This window comes from Piliocolobus tephrosceles, chromosome 3, assembly GCF_002776525.5.
Source record: "Piliocolobus tephrosceles isolate RC106 chromosome 3, ASM277652v3, whole genome shotgun sequence".
NCBI classification, from domain to species: domain Eukaryota; kingdom Metazoa; phylum Chordata; class Mammalia; order Primates; family Cercopithecidae; genus Piliocolobus; species Piliocolobus tephrosceles.
Window position 1 is genome coordinate 154340697 of NC_045436.1, and position 22838 is coordinate 154363534.

Here is a 22838-nt window from a genome sequence, read left to right on the forward strand (position 1 = left end):
ATTCCTCATTTTTGTTACAGTGTTTTTTTTTATTTCTAGCATTTTCTTTATATTCTTTCTTAGACTTATCATACATCTGCTTCAATTGTCCAACTGTTCTTCTGTGATAGCTACTGTTTACAATAGAGCTCTTTAAATATTAATCATCATAATTATTTTAAATTCCTTGTGTGAAAATTCCAACATCTGTGTTAGATCTAGGTTTGGTTATGATGATTTCTTTTTTTTTTTTCAGACTTTATTTGCATTTTTGCCTTTTGACATGCCTTGTAATTATTTCACTGGAAGCCAGACATGTTCTGTCAGTTAATATGAGTGAAATATTTAGGTCCTTATTGTGAAATTTTATGTTAATGTGGCTAGGAGTTGAGCTTTGTATAACGTTTGCGGTAGCTGTAGCTGACAGAGGCTTCACACTCCTTTTTCTTCCCTCTTCTTTTCTTGTTGAGATGGAGTCTTGCTCTGTTGCCCAGGCTGGAGGGCAGTGGTATGATCTCAAGTCACTGCAACCTCCACCTCCCAGGTTCAAGTGATTCCCCTGTTTCAGCCTCCTGAGTGGCTGGAATTACAGGCATGCATCACCATGCCCAGCTAATATTTGTATTTTTAGTAGAGACAGGGTTTCACCATGTTGGCCAGGTTGGTCTCAAACTCCTGACCTCAAGTGACCTGCCCGCTCGGTCTCCCAAACTGTTGGGATTCCAGGCACACTCCTTTACTCTTCCTGTTTCTGTCTACTCTGTTGACTTTCGGTTTCCCTAAATTCTCCTCCTCAAGTTTACAACTTGAAAGTTTTACAAGTTATAGAGACAAAATATGAGTTGTGGCACTTTCAAATATAACCCACTGATGGGGTATATTTGATATAACCCACTACTGTGATGCAGAATTTTTTGCTCCTTAGCTCAGCTAAAATCTGGGTTCTTGTCTCACGACCAGAAAAAATTAAACACATGGACACATTGAAAGGTAAGGAGAATAAAATTTATTAAAAGAAAGCTCTCAGCAAAAAGAAGAGGATCCTGCCAACAGGCTCCCACCTCACAGAATGAGTTGAAATGTCCAGACTTCTCCCCGCTGCGTAAGGCATGAATTCCTAGTGCGCAGGCAGGCCCCCAGTCCATTGCAGGCATGTCCAGACAAGGTACTAGGCAAGTTCCCTCATCTGCACAAAAGCATCTGATGTAAACCTTTGTGGGGTAGGTCAGAGATTCTCTAAGGACCCTCCCTTATCTGCCTCCTGCATCCATCTACTATACTGAAGCCCTGTTGGTGTAGTGCTAAGGTAAGGGAAACCAGGGACATTCTACAATCTGATTAAATCTCAGTCTTTGCAAGGCTAGTGTTATTGGGCTGTAACCTCCCCAGTGTTTCTCCAGTATTATAGCTTTGTCCTCCTGTTCCCTATTCCCTTCCCTGACTGAGGTATTCCCAATCTACTTCCTTTAACCTATGACCTCTGTGGACCATGCTTAATTTTGTTGTTGTTATTGTTATTTTGCACTCAAGTGAGACAGGAAGGCTGGAGGCAACTGAAGTGGTAGGAATTGTCTTCCCCTAGCTGAAGTAAAACTGAGGCAAAATCCTTTCCCTTGGGGAGTATAAATATGTTATTGAAAATCATTTGGGTTTATTTCACAATGGTTTATTTTTCCTTATCCCCTGCTAGAGCCATGAGGGAATCTTTCTTGCATATTTATCATGAGAACCTGGTATGATTCTTGGAAGTAAAACCCACACAAGTAAAACTATAGATCCCAGCATCCTCTCACTTTCAGACTAGTCCACACTCAGTTTACAGCAATTAGGCAAAATTTACCTAATTCAAGTGTTTCAATCACTTTAGCTCTCCAGGGACTTTTGTTCCAGATTAGCAGATTAGGCTTGCTTTCAGTAGATGGGTCTGTCTTTCCAAATTTCAGGGTAGCAGATTTCCTTGTAACCTCAGTTCTCTAAGGGTAGAGGAAAAATAATTGAGGATCTGTTTTTCTAACGTTTGTATTGCTTGTTTTAAAGATGAGAATAATGACTCTCAAGCTGTTTTACCTGTTGCAGCTTAAAATAGCAAAACGATTATACTTTGCATATAAAATCCTAGTAAGCATCTTGTAGGTCATGCCACATGTATTGGTGAAAGCAAAAATACAAGACAACGATAATTCCTAAGTAAAAATATAACACATAAAAGTATAAATTCAATTTTAAACACCTCATATGAATACAGAATATAAAGTGAGTACTTCTGTGAAAGGCATCAAATTTTTAATACTTGCTTTAGAAAACAGAACACCTTCTTAAATCACTGATACATTTATTTCAAAAACATGTAAATATACATGTGTTCACCTAACATCAACCTATAGAATTCCCCAAACCTAAGGAATATTGAGTCTGATAATGTCTACACTAATTATTAGATTTATACTTAGGCTAAAGAAAGATAATTCAATTTTAGCTTTTAGGACATTAGCTTATTTATTCAGAGGTCAAAATGAGAATGTTTCCCTGAAAAGCAGTGAATGGACTCAGTGCATTCCATACACCATATATTACTTTTTATAGCTAAGGAGTCCTTGATATTTTTAGGATTGCCAATAATTTTTATGTGTATATGTCCCTACTTTAGAAATTAGCAAAGAAATGTATGCTACTCGGCACTTCAGCCATTTCTATGTGTGTGTATGAGTATACTACATATTTTTTGCAACTGCTCTTTCAAGGTTTAAAAGGATTTCTCATAATGTTTCTGCAACATCAGTAAAATAGGTCAGACCCTATGTGAGCTCAAATGAAAATAACTAAGGAAGACTGCTCATAGACTTCCTTCTCTTTTTTGGCTTTTTAAATGTATCTACCCTGCTGAATAGAGACTTTCAATAAGAGAATGAAAATACAGGCTATTGTGTAGGTTTTTAAATTGTGTGCACTGACCTAAACCAAAATTGTTAACATAATTCACAGTCATAAGTTTTGGCAGATGAGTGTGTGAATGAAAAATGCACACTATGTGGAATACAGGGTGACATATTTTTCTCAACTCACTGGTTAATGCAGCTGTGTCCTGTCTGTCCTATACAAGTCCATTTAAAAATTTTCAAGGAGACATTCCCTTAAAACAACCTGAAACATCTTTTGTAATACTATACCTTGATATTATACTAGGATATTAAAGTTTAGCTTAGACCTGTTATTACCTTAGAGAGAAAAGAAAGATGGAATGCATTATGGGTTAAGTTGATTACTAATGGCTTATGTACTTTAAATATTATATAACTTGTAAAATAAACAGCTAATAAAGAAAAAAATACAGTTATAAAGAGAATATAAAGATTAGTTAAATAAAAGAGCTACAACAATGCAAATTTAAACAAAATTTTATGATTATGTCTATACAGACAAGATATCTTAAATTTATATAGGGAATCTGACCGTAAAAGAAGTAGGAATTAAATGAATCAGTTGGTGAAATATACCTGACTTTATATTCAGGGACAGGAAAACATTCTAAATTACTCAAAGTTTTCAAAAACCCATTTTCAGTGTCAGCTGGTCTCATTGCTCACCTGTAAGTTTGATTTACAGTGTGAAAGAAATGACAAATGTCCATGTTGCTATAAAAGGTCACAATTAAGAAATAAGTAATTTTTTTAATACTGATTTTTTTTTCCTTCTCTTGCAAATTGGAATTTAGAAGGGGAGCGCTTTTGGCAAACACCTGGGCCTGGTACCTCAAAGAATAAATTAAGCTCTGAGGAGGAAGAAGGCTATAAAAAGAGAAAACATTTAAAATGCCTCTTTACTCCTTAAAACTGTAGCAAGCAATTAAAATTGGAAAGGAATCTAGAAGATAATTAAGATAAATCATATCCTAAAGTCCTTTAATAATTTTGATAGAGATTTAGAAATCGTGATTTTAAATTTTTGAAACCACTTCTATGATGACTGACATTTAGACAATTGCTTAAGAGACAAAAAATAACTGACAGTAAAAGATTAGCTGAACTGTGCACCAGACATGGAGGAATGCAAATGAGAGTATGCGATTGTAAACCAGTGCACATCAAAAACACTGTGGAGACAAATAACCAGACAGAGTGACTTTCAAACCAAGAAACTAGGTCAAAAATCAGATGAAGTGTGTATCTGTAGCAGCAGCATTTTGTTATTTAAGTTGTTCAGGTTTTAATATTGAATTTTAATGCATTTACTTTTAGCTCTATGTGGCTCAAAATTTTATTTACATGTTATTTTTTCCAAAAATACTTCAGACTTGTTAATAGTACAAATAAGCAGTAGTTTTTAGTTGCAACTTAATCTGATATTGTTCGCACTGGATAATAATCAGAGCTCAATTGCTCATTTGAGTGTCTTTCCTTAAAATTTAAGGGTTTTTTGAGATTTCAAAAATATCCTAATAACACTACAGACTGGGAAGGGGAGGGAAGAGGAATGGATAAGAAGAGATTGGTTAAAGAATATAAAATTACAGCTAGGTAGAAGGAATAACTTCTAGTGTTCTATACCACTATAGGATGACTACAGTTAACAATAATATATAGTTTCACGTAACTACAAGGAAGATATTGAATGTTCCCAACACAAAGAAGTGACAAATGTATTAGATGATGAATATGCTAATTATCCTGATGACTATACATTATATGTATTGAAACATCACTCTGTACCCCAAATATATGTACAACTAAATTTATCAATTTAAATAAATTAAATTTAATTTAAAAAATAACGTAAAAATATCAAGAAAGTTTTAAAACATAGCATAGTAAAATGCAGTCTCCTTGAAAGAATATCAACATAAAACATTGTTCATCTTCTCTTTTCCTTGGTTAATACTATATCCCTGTCAAAAGAACACTTGGTAAAGAGTTAGATTGGGGCTAAAGTCAATCAGTGACTTCAGGAAGACACAAACTGCGGTGGAGGGGAGAGAAGCTCATAAGATAATTTACTACTTGAAATGCATATAAAAAATATGTATATTTTCCTTTTATATTTCTGTATATATACACACAATATATATATGTGTGTGTGTATATATATACACACACACACACACAATACTTAAGCAGTGAGCTTATATTTACATATTATTATGATGAAAGTAATTGCAAATTTTTGACATCTAATTATTAAAGGTTAGTTTGAGTCACAAACGTTGAAAATGTTATTTTCACCAATCATCTCAGATTTTCCCAGAGCCAATAAAGATTTACATGGTCTCTTTCATTTCCTCTTTTGTCCTTGCCTCTTTACATGCAGTTGGCCTGCAAGACCAGAAGCTCTCTGTGCCCCGTTATCCTGGCTTACTAGTGTTGGCCCACTCACCCAGTGGACCCATTGCTCCTGGGTCTTAGAATCATCTTGCTTCAGTCTCTCTCTTACAACCAGTTTCTGTCTCAGGCTTCTTGTAGTTTATGAAAACATCTTAGATTTTACTGTAACTTCCTAAACTAAGATGTCTCTTTCCACTACTCTTCCCTCCTTGAATTTTGATTTTTTTTTTCACTCCTTTGAATAGCACTAGCACTTACAGAGCTGATCAACAGACATTTGCTCTTCTAACCTCTGTTCTGAGAAACCTTCATCAGTATTCTTCTCTTGAATTCCATGCGTCGCCTTCTATCCACCACTCACACATCCCTATGCACCAATTAAGGCTATAAATAGAATGTAATTCACATCCATGTTCAGAGCTATCACATGGTCTCGGATTTTTATTTAAAACATATGATCTTTCATAATTTGAAAACTTTGCAGCACCACTTACATCTTCTGCTGTGAGAAGCATAGTTGACAGTCCCACCACTTTTAAGCTGAGACCTTGTTCCTGCAAGTTGCTTTCAGCCAGGACTGAGTTTGGCAGCTCCATTCTAGCAAGGGGAGGCAACTTTGGCTCAAGTATTCACTCATCTGTCTGCCTCAGTGAACCTTTCTTGGAAATATGCTGCAAGCTGAGACTCTTAATAAACAGTCCTCTTCTTTTCCTCTCTCCTTCTGAAGTGTCAGACATGCAACATATCGAAAGCTCACCCAGCTCCTTTCCCCTTTATGCTTTACAGGCATTTCAGCCAATCTATCTTCTCCATATCTAATCCATTTTAATGTTGCTCCTTGGAAGAGCCAAGCTGACCTAAGAATATAAGCCTTATGGTCTTTTGTCTAAATATCATGTCCATTAATAGATTTTAGTGTAAACTAATAAACAAATTTAAGGCCACTGATTTTAGAAGCATTTGGAATAAAGTGCCAATTCTGTGGAGGACTAAGTGTGTGATTTTAGAATATCATTTCAAGTCTCAGTTTTCTACTTTAATAAAAATAAAAATTATGATCTCACGTTGGGTTATTGTGTGGAGGAGGATTCTGACATGGCAAATATCATTAGTTGGTAACCTTAAAAGTCAGGGATAAAGACTCAGAAGTCTTAAAGGAACTCATATTGAAAACCTGAAAGAATGAGCATTAAAATATAATTTTTCAGGAGGGTGAGATAGGAGAATTGCTTGAACCTGGGAGGTGGAGATTGCAGTGAGCCGAGATCGCGCCACTGCACTCCAGCTTGGGCAACAGAGCAACACTCCATCTCAGAAAAATAATAATAAAATAGAATCTTTATATTTCTCTTTGGTAGCAGGGAAATGTCAGTTTGAATAAAGAGGAAGAAAGATTGACCTAGTTGATGAGATCTCCTGGAATCACTGCTCCAGAGCTAAAACTTTCTAGAAAACTTTGGGTAGCTAAAGTCCTGACAAGCTCTGAGAGATTTCACTATGTCTCAACTTTTTAATAACAACGTCATAATCTCATGAAAAAATTAGCATTAGGACTTCTGCAGACCTTTTGAAATCTGAACTTTTGAAATTTAAATTTCAACAATTTTTTTTGTTTGTATTTGAAGGATTATAGAAATGAACTTCTTATTTCTAAATAGCCCTTTTCTAGGCATGGTTATTTGAGGTAATCAGTGCTGCGTCCTTAGGTTGGTTAATTGTTAATGTAATTAAAACAAATGAAAATAAATATACAGTGATACAGAATCTTTACAACATTTAAATGTAGTGGAAACAGAATTAAAGAGGACTACAGGTGTTTGGGAGAAAATGTTATTCTACAAAACATTGCTGCGTGAAATAATTCATCAAGTTAAATTCTGTTCAATTATTAAAGCAGAACCAAGGCTATACACAATTTCAATATTTGATGTAAAAATGAACCTAATTATTATAAATTCTTAGTCATATATGTTAAGAATGAGATATATTAAACATGCAACAGCCTTCTCGTTTAAGCACAGTGACACGCATGACAGAAGAGAGGTTATAAGGTCAAGGCTGTCATTTCATATAACGTGACTTTTCTGAAGATCAAGTGTTACTGCAGGTCAGTGATAAGAAAATAATAAACCATATTTATTCAGAGAATGAGTTAATGCTTCAAGAACCAATTTGATATTTTTTAAGTATTTGAGCTTATCCACACTTTGATAAGGAGTTTAAAACAAGATGCCATTTTATAGATTATTGGTGCAAGAAGATAATAGTTCACAAGTGGAAATAGCACCTTGTAGGCCGAAAGGAAAATGGCCAAACATAAATTACTTAACAGACATATTTTTAATTATAGTCTGAAGAATTATACACAAGCAGTGATGCTATATGAGCAAATGCATGTTATTTAATAGGTTTAATAAATAAGAAATTATTTTGAATATTGAGGGAAATCAGTCCTGATGTAATAAAGGGGAATAAGGAGCCAATTGCTGAAAAAATTGACGAATAACATGACCACCCTACATATGCACACACAAGAAATTGGGAACTTTGAGAAAATAAACAGAAAGAATGACTAAGGGAAAAAATTAATGAAAGTTTTTATTTTAAACATTTGGAAATAAAACAATAAGTGCATTTGCTAAGAGGACTAACATGAGCACTATACCCCAAAATAATGTTGGCAACATAGTAGGACTTTTTTCCATAACCCAGGAATTGGCAAACTTTTCTGCAGGTGGCCAGAGAGCAAATAATTTAGGGTTGCAGGCCACTTTTGGTCTCTGCTCCATATATATTTTTTTTTCTTTTCTTTTTTTTTTTTTTTAAAAAAAAGAATTTTCAGTTTAAAAATTTTTCTTAACTGGGAGTACAACATACAAAAATAGACCAAGGGTCATACTTGTCCAAAAAATTATAGTTTGCCTACTCCTGATTTGTACTCTTGAAATAAATATGTCTAATACCCTACACAGGATGACGCAGCAGGTAAGATGTAAGAAGGGACAAATGAAGTCTCCTGACAAGATAATGAGTCCAAATGACTCCAATAGAACAGAAAACCCAATCACCAGATTCTAGGATATTACTTTTTGTTTTTTTGAGATGGAGTCTTGCTCTGTCACCCAGGCTGGAGTGCAGTGGCGTAATGGCAGCTCACTACAACCCCCACCTCCCGGGTACAAACAATTCTCCCACCTCAGCCTCCCAAGTAGCTGGGATTACAGGAACCCGCCATCATGCCTGGCTAATTTTTGTATTTTTGTAGAGACAGTTTCACCACGTTGGCCAGGCTGGTCTTGAACTTCTGACCTTAGGTGATCCACCTGCCTCGGCCTCCCAAAGTGCTGGGATTACAGGCATGAACCTCCATGCCTGTCCCATATGTTTTAAGGGGAACTGAAACACCTGTAAATGAGAAACTTACCTGATTGGACTACCATATGTAAGTGCAATCGATACTGTACATTCATTTCCACATACTAGCTGATACATTTGATTTCAGGCTTTTGTTCTGTCTTTTGCATTTTTCCCCCTTTCTCTTCTATAGATAAAAATGGTTTATTTTTTGACAGATATAACTATATTTTCTTCTATCCTATTTGCCATAACAGATTAAGGAAAAAATTGATAGTTATGATGTGATTTTTATTTGTTATTTTCCATAGAGAATTATTTGGCATGGCTTAAATTGAATATAGCAAAAATGTCTACACTAGCTTGCAATTAAAAGACTGCTTTACTTTGAGATATTTTAACTAACATAGAATCGTTTACATTGCTTCTATAGAAAAGAAGACAAAGGTCTCGATTGCTTTTAGTGTTTTCACCACACAAACTAGATGAAAGATTTTTAAAGAGAATAGGATAAAGAACATATTTCTGTGGCATTCTGAAATATCCTTATTTGGAAGGCTAATTATAATCAGCACACACATTACAGTGTTTCATCTGAAAAGTAATATATTTCACTTTTGACCTTATAGCCTTCTATGATGTCCTTATGCAAAATTCACATTTCAGTGACAAAGGCAGCCAGAAGAGAAGTCTGTTGATGGATGTTAAGAGCTTCCTGTAGATGCCCATCATAATACTTTTTGATCACTCTGGGTAAGACATTTTATGCAAGATGCTACACTGAAGTAGATGTGATTTTAATACTCAAATGTTTGCAGTTTCCAAAGGAACTAAGAAAGGAAAAAACCAAAGGAGGAGAATATGACATATAAAAAGTGGAAAAAAATAAATTTTTACTTATAGAAAAAAATAAGGGGAAACAGAAAGAAGCGAAGGGTAAGATGGATTTCAGAATGCATAAAATAAGTATTAACAATTAATATAAAAGTGAAATGAAATGACAAAGAAGAAACAAGGTGTGGAAAAAAAGTAATTTAAAATTTTCCATTTACTCGAAGTCCTTGAACAAGCAATTTATTGTATAGTTTCTTTTGATTTGAAGTTAGCAACCACAGTTGAATTGAACCTATATATGCAACAAATACATATGGGTATTTTTGACATTTTAGCAACTTTTGTATTACCCTGAAATTACCAACCTTAAAGAATAGAATAGGACCAGTCAGAGCTAGGTCGATGAATGTAGTTATCGAGCACTGTTAATGCGGCAAGTGCGACTAAGGAACTGAAATGTTTAATTAATTTTCTTTCCATCTAAGGTTAAAAACTGAAAAGTACTGTAAATATGTTTGCATTCCGTAAACTTTGCTGTTTTGATAGGATTACATTTCACTTTAGTCATTATTGTATAAGATAGCATTATCCTACTGTAGGCCTCAAGTTGAGCACAAGCATTGCTTCTATTATTACACATAAATATAGGACCAATTTGGTAAATGTCAACAAATTAATTCAGCTCCATTTTTTAATGCACAGACATAACACTGTAAAGTGTTTTTTAAATGTTTGTGGAAACACCATGATTGCAGTGATACCTGCATACATTGCAATTCATGATTAAATGGAAATATTCATTATTTTAGTTATAATTAAATTATTTTTCAGATATAAAACAGTTATGAAGAAACTGTACAATTCTAAACAAAAGCATTCTACTGATGCAGAACAGGCTGAAGTTTGTACTAAAACTACCATAAAAATAAAGAAAAACTAAAAAACTGAAGGAAAGTATGCTGTACATTTCCTAATTGGTGGCAACTACAATTTGCTACTGCAGAATAAAGTGAACAGCTGTCTGTTTGTTGGATTAAATAATATTAAAAGTAGTGAGATAACAATAGCAACAGACATTTCCAGCAAAAAAATGATTACTTGAGACATTTTCTCACAATAGTTAAAAACAATTGATTTTACTCTCCCTGTTAGAAACTTTTCCATATAGTTTGAAGGGAGTTGAATATATGTATACTTGTTTTGATGTCCTATAACATTAAATATTTATGCATTATATATACACACACACACATTATTTCATCATTTGGTGGTAGATGGAATTTTGTTGATTTGTGTTTTCATTTCAAATAAAGTTTAGATGGAGAATTTATTAAAGTTCCAAAGTAATTCCACATTTATTTTTAAAATAAGTTTGGTAAACATTATATATATATATATATATATATATATATATATATATATCCACTATTGTACACATATGTAATTAATAAACATTTACAGTATGAAGTTTAACTATTGAAAATATTTCAAAGGCTTATAAACTTGAATTCCATTATATTTGTGAAGTGTCATTCATATTAAAAAGTGTTTTAGTTAAAAAAATTAACAACTGGTGCCTAAACTTTCAACAATGACACGTAATGTTGCTATTTTCTGTTGCAGATATTGAAGGGAAATTGACTTTATTATCAGCAGAGTTTTACCTTTACTTTTAGGATGCTTATAATAATTAATCCTCACACAGTGTTTTTGGAAATAAGCAGATTTGTGGCACCGATAGCCTCTATGAAATTCCAAATCAATGCACATCTCTAGGACATGAATCAAGGTTACATCCTGTGGATTCCAATTTGACTGTTCCTTCAGGAGTCTTGAACAGTGTGCATTGAATTCATCACACACCACATTTCATTTTGTATGAATTGCACCACAATTCATCTTGTATTCTGATCTGAGTCAGCTAGTCTTAGTTTTAAGACCAGTGTTGCCAGTGATAATCTGCTCATATAGATGCATCTGTTGTCTCTATTTATAATATAGCTACAATTCAGAGACTAGCATATCACTTTCACTGTCTTTACAAAAGACATCCATTCATACATAAGACATTAGTGAGCCCCAGCAATATAAAGCAATGAGGAGCTTTCTGGAGTGAAAAAACAGAAACTTGGGACCTGATTTCTGGTCCTCACTCTGTCAATTCTGGTTTGATCTTGATAATGTATTTATTAGATATTGTGAGGATTAAATGATGTACTCTGTGAGTAGCAGTTATAGTAATTACAAAAATTCATCTTTTTGCGGACTTTACAGTAGGCTTGCAGTCATCATTGTGTAACTAAGAAAGCTTAGCAGGCTATATAAGAAAAAATAACCCTTTGGTTACATTTGAGTTAAATTTTAACAAACTCTTTTACAGGCAGAGACCTATTAGGTAATACACACGTGTGTGTGTATTTATATACTTATATAAATATAAGATTTTTATATTTATTTACATTTGTATTTATATGCTTATATAAATATATACAAACACACACATATATATACATGTGTTTGTATGTATTTACATAAGTATATAGATATGTGTATGTGCATATATACGTGTGTGTGTATATATACATACAGACTCTCTCAATATGAAGAATAATTTTATATATAATAGCTATAAAAATATTTAGGACTAAATTTAACCAAGGCTGTGAAAGATTGTACACTGAAAAAACTACACAAAGTTAATGAAAGACATTGAAGAAGACACAAATAAATGGAAAGACATCCCATGTTCATGACTGAAAGAATTAATATTGTAAAAATGTCCATTCTACCCAAAGCAATCTACAAATTTAATGACATCCCTATACAAAATTTTAATGTCACTTCTTATAAATACAGAAAAAATTCCAAAATTCATATGGAACCACAAGAAAAGTCTTAAGCTTAGGCAATCATGAGCCAAGGGTACAAAGATGGAGATGTCACTACCTATTTTCAAACTATTCTACAAAATTATAGTAATTAAAAAAGCATGGTACTGGCATAAATATAGATACGTTACCCAATAGAGAAGAATAGAGACCCTTAAAAACAACCCACACATCTATAGTCAATTGATTTTTGGCGATTTGAATACAGAATATTCTGTATATTCTGTATACAGAATATATAATGGAAAAATAATAGTCTCTTCGATGGTTGGGAAAACTATATATCCAGATGGAAAACAATGAAATTTTACTCTTATATTATGTACAAAAATCAACTAAAAATGGATTAAAGAAGGACTTAAAAACTTGAAACTGTAAAACTCCTGGAAGAAAATGTAGGGGAAAATCTACATGGGCAATGATGTTTTAGCTTTGACCCCAAAAGCGTGGCAATAAAAACAAAAATAGACAAATAGAATTACATTGAAAGTAAAAGCTTGTACACAATAAAGGAAACAACTTAAAGAGTGAAAAGTCAACCTACCGATTTGGAGAATATATTTGCAAGCCATACATCTGATAAGGGATTAATATTCACAGTATTATATAACTAAGTCAAATTCTATAGAAGGAAAATAATAATCTGTTTAAGAAATGGGCAAGGTATCTGAATAGACATTTGTCAAAATAAGACATATTAATGACTAACAGATACACGAAAAACTGCTTGTTATCACTAATTATTAGAGAGATGTAAAAGAAAACCACGATGAGGTAACACCTCATACCTATTAGAATGCCATCAAAAAGGCAAAGGATAGCAAGTGCTGGTATGTGGAGAAAAGGGGCTCTTTATACACTATTGTTAAGAATGTAAATTACCACAACCATTATGAAAAACAGTATGATGTTTCCTCACAAAACTAAAAATAGAAGAGTACCATATGTCCCAGCCATTCCACCTTTGGGTATTTGCCCAAAAGATTGAAAATCATTATGTTGAAGAGATATCTGTACTCTCATGTTCATTGCAGTACTATTCACAATAGCCAAGTTATGGAATCAGCCTAGGTGTCTGTCCATCAGGGGAGGAACAGATAAAGAAAAATGGCATATATACACAATGGGATACTATTTACCTTTTAAACAGAAAAAAAAAAAAATCTAACATTAGTGAAAACATGAATGGGATTGAACAACTTTGTGCTCAGTGAAATAAGCCAAAGACAGAAAGACAAATACCACATGTCCTCACTTAAATGTGGCATCTAAAATGCTTGAACTCATGGAACCAAAGAGTACAAAGGTAGTTACCAGAGGCTAGGAGTGTGGGGGAAACAGGGGATAGGATAGTCAAAGGGTTAAAGCTTCAGTTAGGTAGAGGGAATAAGCATGATTTAAAAAACATTTTTTTTGAGGTCAATTACATAGTATGGTGAATATAGCTAATAATTGAGTACTATATATTTAAATTAGGCTGAGAGTAAATTTCACATGTTCTTATAAAAAGTTGTTAAATCTTTGAGGTGATATTTTAATGAGCTTGAGTAACCATTTTATACTATATTAAATATCACAATACTACTTTACACTCCATAAATGTATACATGTATAACTCATCAATTAAAAATAACATAACATAAGTAAAGCAAAAAATAACAAATGAAACAATAAACATTTTAAAATTTCCATACTAATTAAAATACAGTTGTTCCACTGTATTGATTCCAGGACCTCTGCGATACCAAAATCCGAGAATGCTCAGGAGTTCTTATATAAAATAGTGTAGCATTTGCATACACTATACACACATCCTCCAGTACCTTTAAATTATCTCTAGATTATTATAATACCTAATACAATGTAAATAGTCATTACACTGATTGAGAAGTGCAAGGCACAGGAGTCTTGCTCATTTCCTTCACTGAAAGCAGAAATAATAAATCATACTGAACATCATTTTAAAATGCAAAAAGTATGCAAGTGCATCATGTTTTTAGCATGATATTAAAGATCATGTGGCCAGACGCTGTGGCTCACGCCTGTAATCTCAGCACTTTGGGAGGCCGAGGTGGGCGGGTCATGAGGTCAGGACATGGAGACTATCCTGGCTAACACGGTGAAACCCCGTCTCTACTAAAAATACAAAAAAAGTTAGCCAGATATGGTGGCGGGCACCTGTAGTCCCAGCTATTTGGGAGGCTGAGGCAGGAGAATGTCGTGAACCGGGGAGGCAGAGCTTGCAGTGAGCTGAGATTGTGCCAGTGCACTCCAGCCTGGGCAACAGGGCGAGACTGCATCTCAAAAAAAGAAAATAATAATAATAACAGTAAATAAATAAATAAATAAATAAATAAATAAATAAATAAATAAATAAAATAATAATAATAAACTAAGTACAATTATGTAGCTAGCTCTCTAAGAAAAGTGAGATTTTCTTAAATTCTTTACTCATTTTGTTGAAGCTGTTCAATGTCATGCTGAATGAATTATTATAAGATTAGAGAAGCAAGGTGTTGCTTAGTATTGCAGGTATTTTTAGTACAATATAAACAGAAAACACATCTAATAACCCAAATAAATAGACTGCCTATTACTCAGTGAATAAGTTATGCCAACAACTTTGATTTGCATCATAAACCCAAATTAGTTTTGAAATGCATAATAATGTTGAAAATAAGTATAAACTTAAACAATAATTTTTCACTTAAAAGAATCATCACAAATTTATGTGACCTGAATATTATGTATTTTTCTGAATATAGTATCTTATCCCAGAAAATTCGGTAAGAATTTATATAACAAACCATAGAATTTCTGTGATATCTATTTCTGACTCATTTAGTTTTTCTCATTTTTATTTTCTTGCATCCCTCAGAACATGTATTTCCTTAAAATTCCATGAATCTTCAAGTCTTAAAATACAGAATTCCTCTTTATGTTATTCTGTTAATTTCACATTTAAAAAAATTATGACTTACCTTATATAAATCATATTTTTTGTTACATGTCCTGCTCTTTATGTCTCTTCTAATTTGAAATTCTCCAGTAACAATAATAGACTTTCTGAACAAAAATTCCCCATTCTAAGTTTTGTTTAACATCAATATTGGGGTATCATTTTAATGACTTTACAAAAATGTGAAAAAAAAAAAAAGTGTGCATACCATGGAAAAGCTTTAGGCCCCAGGGCAGAAAGCACTAAGATTCCCCATCTCCATTAACCTATAATGAAAAACAATGCCAGAAAGTTGGAAATAAATGTTCAGCAGAGATTAAGTCCAGTTTTCCTAATAAATTGGAATAGCCATTTGTTTGCCATGAAGCAAGTAGAGAGTACGAGATGTCACTGCTTTCTTGGCAGCATAAGCATTTTTCTTAGCATGAGAAATCTTGGGGCACTTGTAGGTAAGTAAAAGGAGATCCTGGACCTTTTATTATTCCCTAGCCCTTGGATTTTGCTTTTCTTCTCTTTTAGATTTTTAGCACAGTCAACATCTGTGCCCCTGTCATCCTTCAACAAGCTTATCCTTTGTGCTGTTTTTAGGGTAAGATTCAAGGGAAAAATTAAATGTGTCTTTCTTTTACCCATTAATTTTTATTGCATGAAATTTAAATTTCTAATAACAATTCAAAATACCTTAGCTAGACAATGTAAAAGGACAAAAACATGTACATATAGACAGAGAGATGATAGATAGAGGTATAGATAAATAATCTTTATATTTATATCTTTACTTATATTCCACAATTTAAAGAAGTGATAGAAGTATAAAGGATAATTACATCGAATGTTACCTGTATTGCATGCTCTTTCCTCGCTTTGACTAGATGGGCCCTCAGATATGGAAATAGGATAAAGTGTTTTTGTAGGTCATTAGTTTTGCTATGTAGAACATTATTATTGACAAATAATACTAACAAATGTAAAATACATGTGTTCCATGACACCTAACCAACAAACAGAATTTGGACTTGTTCTTGTAATGTAAACTTCAAATTTTCTCACTTTGTTCAATTAAATTTGCAAACCTAATGTTGCATTAACTTTTACTTACCTCTTTTTCCCATTTGTATTTTAAAAAGCTTTTCTTGTTGAAATTCTATCCCTATTAAACAAATCTGTTCCACTAAAACTACTTTCTTGAATTGGATTATTTGCCATACAGTACTTTATTTTCTCTTCCTAAATATTTGATAAACATTATCTGGAGTCAATTAACACATTGATCATTTCAATATTTATTAAAACCCTCTTAATGACTTTCAAAGAAGAAGTACGGCTGTATTTACAAACATTATATAGTGCATTAATCTAGGACATCATGCAGAGAGAAAAAGGCATTGAAGACATAATGTATGGGTTGTATAAAACAGGGTTTGTTAGCAGTTTGGTGAAATATTCTCAAAATGCTGTTATAAATATAATAACAATTTTCTGGTAGAGAAGTCAAGACAGCTTAGGGAATTGATAAAGAGTTATGGGTGAAATTCTCAAAGGGCACTGAACAGTCCCCAAGAAAGGGCTTAAATGCACTGGACCGAGGTAAGCAGCTGCAATTGATTTAGCAAGTAATAATGCAGAACACAGGGAAGAAAAGAGCAGAGGAACATGAAACGATTCTGTCCTGGCTTTGGTGTTTTTTTTGAAGGCCAAGGACATAATTCTGCCTAACTTTTGGGATGGTTTTTCTTCTTAAAAAGTATGATTTTACGTTTTGGATACAGTGTGTGTCAGTTTTAATACAGCCATTTGATTGCTGATCTCTCAGAAGGGCATGAGAGACTGTCTTGTTTAAATGGAAACTCCAACCTTGCCTTCCCCTTTCTCTGCCACAAATTAAGAAATTATTTTCATCTGCTTCACCTTCTCAAGGATGAAGGTACTCAAGTCAACCATTTTGTCCAGGAGCTTCTGGATGAATCTTGACAGCGACAGGACCAGAAAGAAACCACGATATGTGGCGTAGCTCACACTCTTACCTTTGCTCTGGGAGACAGTTATAACTGGTGGTATCTGACAACACGCAGCATTACTTTCAAGCCCCAGATGCTAAGGATGATTTTATGCAGTCATTTAAGCAGAACCTCCCTTAGCTGCCTGGAGCTCAGCAGGGATTGTTTCAGGGACGGGAGAGTCACAGTTCTTCGGGTTCAGACAGCTATGGTGACCTCTTCAAATGCCTCACAAAGATTAGGCTGTCACACCTTGTCAGGTGGTCTAAGCTTTCACGGTTTCATCCTTTTCAAAAATTTAAAGTGTTCTTACTGCCGTAGCATTTCTCCCCTCATAACTTCTAGCTTTAATTCCCATTCCTCTCATCTTATGGCCTTTTTCTCATCCAAGCAGAATTTGTCACTCTTTGTAAGTCACTTCCACAGTGTATTACTGCAGGACCCCTATTCATATTGTCTCCTTGGATTGGAACGATTCCATTGCATTCCAAATCCACCCTCCATCTCGGCCCACTGAAATCTTATTCAAAATTTAATCCATATACCCCCTTAAAAAAAAAAAAAAAAAAAAAACTATGAGGAGCCTACAACCAATTCTAATTGTTTTAGATATATCATATATATTAGATTTCTTTTTTTCACATATTTATCAGTTAAAAGAGGCAATATATCACTATGGTTAAGTTGGGGTCTTAACCAACTTAATCCAACAGGCATTCAAATCAAGGAAACTAAAATTAGTAGCTGTATGATTTTGAAAAGTTATCTAACATCTGTACTTCAATTTCCTCATGTGTAAATCAGGGTAACAATATCTCAGGTAATACTTAAAATAATTAAATTGAGAGCACGCATACATGCCTAGAAGAATGTTTGGTGCAATCTAAGTGCTCTACAATATTAGAAATCACTATCACTGTTATTGGAACTTACTGTCTTGGGTGTACTGTATAGGTAATGTACCTGGCAATTATACAAGGCTCTTAGAAGGAAGCATTCTATTGTTTTAATCTTTGTATCCTTACTACAGTACTCAATATGTTTCTTTGTACACACTGGCCCTTCAACAAATACTTGTTAAACTCAGTCCATTGTGAAGCAGGCTTAGTTACTTTAATCCCACTTTGGGAGTAGAAACGCTCTCTTCTCTATAACGCCCAATGTATTTTGACCATAAATAGCCAATAAATGGTGTTTGAATGAATGACTGCAAGTCTTAAGGAATGAAGGAATCTTGCTATCCAGTTTTTTTATGTGTGTATTTACATGCCTCCTTGGTCCCAGCATACCTATCTGGTAAAATATACCACGCAGATGAAAATATAAGGACATTCGATGTCAAGTTGAATCAGTGAGTGGTGAGAGTAAGGGCTCATTTGTGATATCAAGAAAAATTCCTCCTATTGAATCAATAGAATTTGTGGAATCTGAGGAAGGAGAGAATCGGAAAGGTGCATCCTGGATAAATTATTAATTAATAAGCATTCTGTACGATTTAATTTATCTGTAAAAATTAATTTTTATGTTTCTTGGGGGCCTTCAATATTTTCAAACTGAGAAATTTGAAAATAAAATTGAATGGAAATAAGACAAGTTCAGGCAATAAGAAAAAAAGCAGCACAGTTTTATAAGAGGATAAATAATGATGATACCTGGTTGTCTACATGGTTACGGGTAGAACAAAATGAGGTATTTTAAATTCACTCTCATGTTATTGAACCTATATACTGCATTTAAAATACACCCTTCTTTACATACCCATAGCCATGCAAGATAAGTTTCACTATTCAATTTTACAGATGAGAAAATTATAGTCAAGGAGATGAAGTCACCTGATTATAAGTGACAACATAGGGACAACATAGGGTGTCAAATCAGAGTTTGAGCTGCAATCAAAGCCCACACAGTTTTCTACTATGTCACATTTAGAAATGACTTATAAAAAGCACTTTGGCTCATAAGCATGACTTCAGTCAAGAAAATTTAGAAAACGTATTCGCTATGCTACTCCAGTTCATTTGAACTAACCATTTTATAGCAGCAATTCAAGTAACAGTGAAATATGGCAATAGCAATAGTCAGTCCTTCGAGGGTAGAAAATACCACCCAAATGGCTCTTTTCCAAAATGAAAGTTTGGGGTTGGAAACCTCATAAAGTCTACTATAAACTCTTTCATTGCTCAGATGTGTCAAAGGTTATTGTGTTTTGAGACCCTCTTAATAGCTTTACCTGTTCTTAGCAAGTAGTAATAATTACTGTTTAAGAATGCATTAACTACATGTACTGAATAATTATTGTGACATGTAGGGAATCTCTACAACTAACATTTAACACATCGGCACAGTCTATTCTAGTATATACTTTTGTGTTGTATTTAAACAAATTATAAATTGAGAAAGTGAGGGAGGAAGGAGGTAGAGGGTCGGCAGGAGGAAGCAGTAAGAAGAAAAAGATTGACAGCAAGAACAGGCAGGAAGGGTTGAGAAGGCGGATGCGTCAGGCACTGGTGAAAAAGAAAGGGAAAGCAGGAGAGACAGAGAGACAGGAAAGGGTCTAAACCTCTTAATCCTTTAAAGAACAAAACATTTATGAACACTTTTTTATAAAGTTCTGGGTCATGAAGCCACTTTTATCACTGGAATGAATTAAAGCAGAAGCTAATAATTTCACAGTTCAACAGAGATGTGATTCTGAGACCAACAGATGTTCTCTAACAATTCTGTGATAGCCAGCTGTTTACCCAACATGCTTTTCATTAAAAAACTGAGATTTTGAGTCACAGGGATGCTTTTAAGATTATATTGGGGACTAGGGTGTATTGTTAGAAGGAAGGGTCTTAGTACTTATACAATGCAGCGTCTCAGAGATGGGAAGACAATTTGACAGAAACAGGAATTCGTGAGTCCCTTCTTTTGTCTCCTACCTTATCTGCTTCTTCAAATTTGTTTGTTTTTGTTTGTTTTGTTTGTTTGTTTTTGTTTTTTGTTTGTTTATTTGAGATGGAGTCTCACTCTGTTGCCAGGCTGGAGTGCAGTGGCACGATCTTGGCTTACTGCAACCTCCATCTCCTGGGTTCAAGCAAGTCTCCTGCCTCAGCCTCCCGAGTAGCTGGGACTATAGGCGCCCGCCACCATGCCCGGCTAATTTTTGTATTTTTACTGGAGATGAGGTTTCACCATGTTGGCCAGGATGGTCTCGATCTCTTGACCTTGTGATCCTCCCACTTCGGCCTCCCAAAGTACTGGGATTACAAGCGTGAGCCACCGCCTGGCCCTCAAATTTGACTTTTGTAATTGTTGTTGTTTTCTTTTTGTTGCTCTTCTGTATTCCTCACAACCTCCATGTTTCTGCTTACTGCCTTCTCTGTGGTGCCTCTCTTCTCTTGCCTTCAGCAATATTTTCGTTCTGTGTCTTTTCCTATTTATCTAACACTCGCAAATCCCGGAGTGGAGAGCACCCATACGAGGTAAAGGTTTCATGCCTGATCACAAAGCTAAAGAGTGAGCACAGAAAGGATAATGAGGATAATTGTGTCTTTTTCTGATGACTGAAAAGAAACTTCAGGGTCTCGAAGCACCACAGAGCCATCTTTAAATGTATTAATTATCTTCCCTATGATTTGTTATTTCTTTTTTTCTCATAAAGGCAAGGGGGAAAATAAATTAGTGAGTTGAGCTTTCCAGTAACTCAGACTCCAGATGAATGAAAATGTACTATAATTGTGTGTATTGTAATTGAAGTAAAAACCATTTTCTCTGAGATAAGATTAGAGTAAATGACCTCTAACTTTCTAATTCCAATTCTAAGGGTTCTGTGGTTCCCACGAATACAGTTAAGAGTTTCTCACCACTTTTTGATGATTACCTTCCTATAGTCATATTTAGCATTTGGATTTTTTTCTCCTATATTAAATACCTGGATTAATCAAAAACTTGAAACATGTTCCTAATATTTTTTACTCATATAACAGTGAGTCTGAGGATTTTCTTTAAACTCTAATGAGTCCTTGAGGATGTGATAATCAGCAGAAGAACATATTAATTCTGATTTCCTTCCCTAGTCTACTAATCAAGAAAATCTCAAACTACTACAGATACTATATGTGTTTTTATTCTACCCAGATTTTTTTTTCTTTAAGGGTGATATCAGGCTGGTAATTTGATGAAATCAAATGCATTTCACAGGAAATAGAAAAATTGAAATAATCCACAGTTCCATTTAATTCAGAACATGGTTTCATCACTTAATAAGTCTTTTAAAAAATTGTCTAAAGTGTGGCCAGCACAATTTTAGCCCTCAGAATAAGATAGTGGGCTGGGTGTGGTGGCTCACGCCTGTAATCCCAGCACTTTGGGAGGCCAAGGCAGGCAAATCATCTGGGGTCAGGAGTTCAAAACCAGCCTGGCCAACATAGCAAAACTCCATCTCCACTGAAAAATACGAAAAGTAGCTGGGAGTTATGGTGGGTGCCTGTAATCCCAGCTACTCGGGAGGCTGAGACAGGGAGAATCCCTTGAACTTGGGAGGTGGGGGTTGCAGTGAACTGAGATTGCACCACTGCACTCCAACCTGGGCAACAGAGCGAGATTCCATTTCAAAAAAAAAAAAAAAAAAAAAAAAGTGAACAAAACATTAAAATTCTGTCTTTAAAGAGTTTATATCTTTGTTATCTTCATGACATTCTAAAGTAAATATTTCATTTCTGGACCATTATTTTTCAAAAGTTCTTTTTACTTTTTATGGTATGCTTCATTTTGTTTTTTGTTTTCACATTTTGAGTCAAGTGTCATAAAAAAATGTGGATTGTTTACTAGAAATAGAATATTTCACCTACTTCAGAAAAACTTCTGAACTTTGGACTCTTTAAACCTTTAAGTAAACTCAGGTTGGGCAAAATAACAATATATAAAATTTTATGCTGTTTTCAAATTTAATATTTACTTGAAGGATAAAGGGAGTAGTATGGAGAGAGTTTTACACAGCAATTTTTAGATTAGTTGAAAGATTACAAAATAGCTGATACACAATGAACCCAGAACAAATAAACTATTTACACTGTCCATTATGAAAGAAAATAAAACCTTTTTGCCTTCTTACTGGAATAAAACCAGTACATAGCAAGCATGTATAGCTATGTTGTAATTTATTTCACTTGAAAGCAAAGACCTTTATAACTCACTTGTGGCTTTGATTGTGGCTGAATTATAAGGTTTTCCTACTGCTTACATAAAGTTTACAAAAAACTTGATACTCTCCCAACGACTGGTTCCTTTAATGTGTGCACAATCCCTACTGACCCTGCTCTGTTTAAACTATATTTATTCTGATCACATATTAAATGTTGAAGAATTGTGCTTCTGACCTTATACAATTCTTAACCTAAAGTACAGGTAATTAGATTTTTCTAAAGTACGTCTTGTTCTCTCAAGCAGCAATACACATAATAAACTAGCAATAAACTCTACTACCAGTAGCAAATCTACTACTTAATTTAGGCCATGCTAAGACAAC

The 22838-nt window shown here is 34.1% G+C and overlaps 1 long non-coding RNA gene across 1 annotated transcript in view; it reads right to left on the reverse strand.

Annotated features, from left to right (window-relative positions):
- Nucleotides 1–1040: 1040 nt before the first annotated feature.
- LOC111549828 overlaps nt 1041–22838 on the reverse strand; it is an 84343-nt gene continuing 62545 nt past the window's right edge. The window contains exons 4-5 of the long non-coding RNA XR_002733837.1: nt 1820–1952; nt 1041–1165 (exon numbers count right to left, since the gene is read on the reverse strand). This is a non-coding gene — a long non-coding RNA (uncharacterized LOC111549828). The remainder of the gene's footprint in view (nt 1166–1819; nt 1953–22838) is intronic.